Source organism: Triticum aestivum, unplaced genomic scaffold (genome assembly GCF_018294505.1).
Source record: "Triticum aestivum cultivar Chinese Spring unplaced genomic scaffold, IWGSC CS RefSeq v2.1 scaffold123775, whole genome shotgun sequence".
Classification (NCBI taxonomy): Eukaryota; Viridiplantae; Streptophyta; class Magnoliopsida; order Poales; family Poaceae; genus Triticum; species Triticum aestivum.
In genome coordinates this window covers 1-2,929 of record NW_025235518.1, presented here as the reverse complement: position 1 = coordinate 2,929, position 2,929 = coordinate 1, and the positions used below count along the sequence as shown (strand labels likewise).

Here is a 2,929-nt window from a genome sequence, read left to right as displayed (position 1 = left end):
AATAATAAAACACGGTAAATATATTACTTACACGTGCGTTTTGTTGTACTACTCTCGCCCAAGCACGCTTAACTTCGGAGTTCTGATGGGATCTGGTGCTTTAGTGCTGGTATGATCGCATCCGACATGTTACCCCGGTCTTCGTCCCTTATCCTTGCCCCTCCCAGCTCCACTACAAAGACGATTGTACATTGCTTTGGCCGCTCCCTCTCAACTACGGAGACGAGTTTAACGGGGTTTCCACCCCTCCCTCTCAACCGCACAAGTGCACGCTTGCCGTGCCACAACACCGATGCTGGACCCGTGAATCGTGAGCACCCAGCTATGACTTACCGCACTCGTGCAAAATAATAAAACACGATAAATATATTACTTACACGTGCGTTTTGTTTCGCAAGCGGCGCGAAAAAAATTAAAAAGGGAATGCAACACGAGGACTTCCCAGGAGGTCACCCATCCTAGTACTACTCTCGCCCAAGCACGCTTAACTTCGGAGTTTTGATGGGATCCGGTGCTTTAGTGCTGGTATGATCGCATCCAACATGTTACCCCGGTCTTCGTCCCTTATCCTTGCCCCTCCCAGCTCCACTACAAAGACGATTGTACATTGCTTTGGCCGCTCCCTCTCAACTACGGAGACGAGTTTAACGCGGTTTCCACCCCTCCCTCTCAACCGCACCAGTGCACGCTTGCCGCGCCACAACGCCGACGCTGGACCCGTGAATCGTGAGCACCCAGCTATGACTTACCGCACTCGTGCAAAATAATAAAACACGGTAAATATATTACTTACACGTGCGTTTTATTTTGCAAGCGGCGCGAAAAAAATTAAAAAGGGAATGCAACACGAGGACTTCCCAGGAGGTCACCCATCCTAGTACTACTCTCGCCCAAGCACGCTTAACTTCGGAGTTCTGATGGGATCCGGTGCTTTAGTGCTGGTATGATCGCATCCGACATGTTATCCCGGTCTTCGTCCCTTATCCTTGCCCCTCCCAGCTCCACTACAAAGACAATTGTACATTGCTTTGGCCGCTCCCTCTCAACTACGGAGACGAGTTTAACGCGGTTTCCACCCCTCCCTCTCAACCGCACCAGTGCACGCTTGCCGCGCCACAACGCCGACGCTGGACCCGTGAATCGTGAGCACCCAGCTATGACTTACCGCACTCGTGCAAAATAATAAAACACGGTAAATATATTACTTACACGTGCGTTTTGTTTTGCAAGCGGCGCGAAAAAAATTAAAAAGGGAATGCAACACGAGGACTTCCCAGGAGGTCACCCATCCTAGTACTACTCTCGCCCAAGCACGCTTAACTTCGGATTTCTGATGGGATCCGGTGCTTTAGTGCTGGTATGATCGCATCCGACATGTTACCCCGGTCTTCGTCCCTTATCCTTGCCCCTCCCAGCTCCACTACAAAGACGATTGCACATTGCTTTGGCCGCTCCCTCTCAACTACGGAGACGAGTTTAACGCGGTTTCCACCCCTCCCTCTCAACCGCACCAGTGCACGCTTGCCGCGCCACAACGCCGACGCTGGACCCGTGAATCGTGAGCACCCAGCTATGACTTACCGCACTCGTGCAAAATAATAAAACACGGTAAATATATTACTTACACGTGCGTTTTGTTTTGCAAGCGGCACGAAAAAAATTAAAAAGGGAATGCAACACGAGGACTTCCCAGGAGGTCACCCATCCTAGTACTACTCTCGCCCAAGCACGCTTAACTTCGGAGTTCTGATGGGATCCGGTGCTTTAGTGCTGGTATGATCGCATCCGACATGTTACCCCGGTCTTCGTCCCTTATCCTTGCCCCTCCCAGCTCCACTACAAAGACGATTGTACATTGCTTTGGCCGCTCCCTCTCAACTACGGAGACGAGTTTAACGCGGTTTCCACCCCTCCCTCTCAACCGCACCAGTGCACGCTTGCCGCGCCACAACGCCGACGCTGGACCCGTGAATCGTGAGCACCCAGCTATGACTTACCGCACTCGTGCAAAATAATAAAACACGGTAAATATATTACTTACACGTGCGTTTCGTTTTGCAAGCGGCGCGGAAAAAATTAAAAAGGGAATGCAACACGAGGACTTCCCAGGAGGTCACCCATCCTAGTACTACTCTCGCCCAAGCACGCTTAACTTCGGAGTTCTGATGGGATCCGGTGCTTTAGTGCTGGTATGATCGCATCCAACATGTTACCCCGGTCTTCGTCCCTTATCCTTGCCCCTCCCAGCTCCACTACAAAGACGATTGTACATTGCTTTGGCCGCTCCCTCTCAACTACGGAGACGAGTTTAACGCGGTTTCTACCCCTCCCTCTCAACCGCACTAGTGCACGCTTGCCGCGCCACAACACCGACGCTGGACCCGTGAATCGTGAGCACCCAGCTATGACTTACCGCACTCGTGCAAAATAATAAAACACGATAAATATATTACTTACACGTGCGTTTTGTTTTGCAAGCGGCGCGAAAAAAATTAAAAAGGGAATGCAACACGAGGACTTCCCAGAAGGTCACCCATCCTAGTACTACTCTCGCCCAAGCACGCTTAACTTCGAAGTTCTGATGGGATCCGGTGCTTTAGTGCTGGTATGATCGCATCCGACATGTTACCCCGGTCTTCGTCCCTTATCCTTGCCCCTCCCAGCTCCACTACAAAGACGATTGTACATTGCTTTGGCCGCTCCCTCTCAACTACGGAGACGAGTTTAACGCGGTTTCCACCCCTCCCTCTCAACCGCACCAGTGCACGCTTGCCGCGCCACAACGCCGACGCTGGACCCGTGAATCGTGAGCACCCAGCTATGACTTACCGCACTCGTGCAAAATAATAAAACACGGTAAATATATTACTTACACGTGCGTTTTGTTTTGCAAGCGGCGCGGAAAAAATTAAAAAGGGAATGCAACACG

General features: G+C 51.2%; 6 non-coding genes across 6 annotated transcripts; all 6 read right to left on the bottom strand.

The window, feature by feature from the left end:
* Positions 1 to 420: 420 nt before the first annotated feature.
* Positions 421 to 539, bottom strand: LOC123176299 (5S ribosomal RNA). Its single transcript, XR_006488449.1, has one exon. It is a non-coding gene; the product is annotated as a 5S ribosomal RNA (ribosomal RNA).
* Positions 540 to 836: 297 nt separating this feature from the next.
* On the bottom strand, positions 837 to 955 carry LOC123176304 (5S ribosomal RNA). The gene has a single exon (XR_006488453.1). It is a non-coding gene; the product is annotated as a 5S ribosomal RNA (ribosomal RNA).
* A 297-nt stretch (positions 956 to 1,252) lies between these two features.
* LOC123176297 (5S ribosomal RNA) lies at positions 1,253 to 1,371 on the bottom strand. Its single transcript, XR_006488447.1, has one exon. It is a non-coding gene; the product is annotated as a 5S ribosomal RNA (ribosomal RNA).
* Positions 1,372 to 1,668: 297 nt separating this feature from the next.
* On the bottom strand, positions 1,669 to 1,787 carry LOC123176303 (5S ribosomal RNA). The gene has a single exon (XR_006488452.1). It is a non-coding gene; the product is annotated as a 5S ribosomal RNA (ribosomal RNA).
* A 297-nt stretch (positions 1,788 to 2,084) lies between these two features.
* Positions 2,085 to 2,203, bottom strand: LOC123176296 (5S ribosomal RNA). Its single transcript, XR_006488446.1, has one exon. It is a non-coding gene; the product is annotated as a 5S ribosomal RNA (ribosomal RNA).
* A 297-nt stretch (positions 2,204 to 2,500) lies between these two features.
* LOC123176298 (5S ribosomal RNA) lies at positions 2,501 to 2,619 on the bottom strand. Its single transcript, XR_006488448.1, has one exon. It is a non-coding gene; the product is annotated as a 5S ribosomal RNA (ribosomal RNA).
* Positions 2,620 to 2,929: the final 310 nt, after the last annotated feature.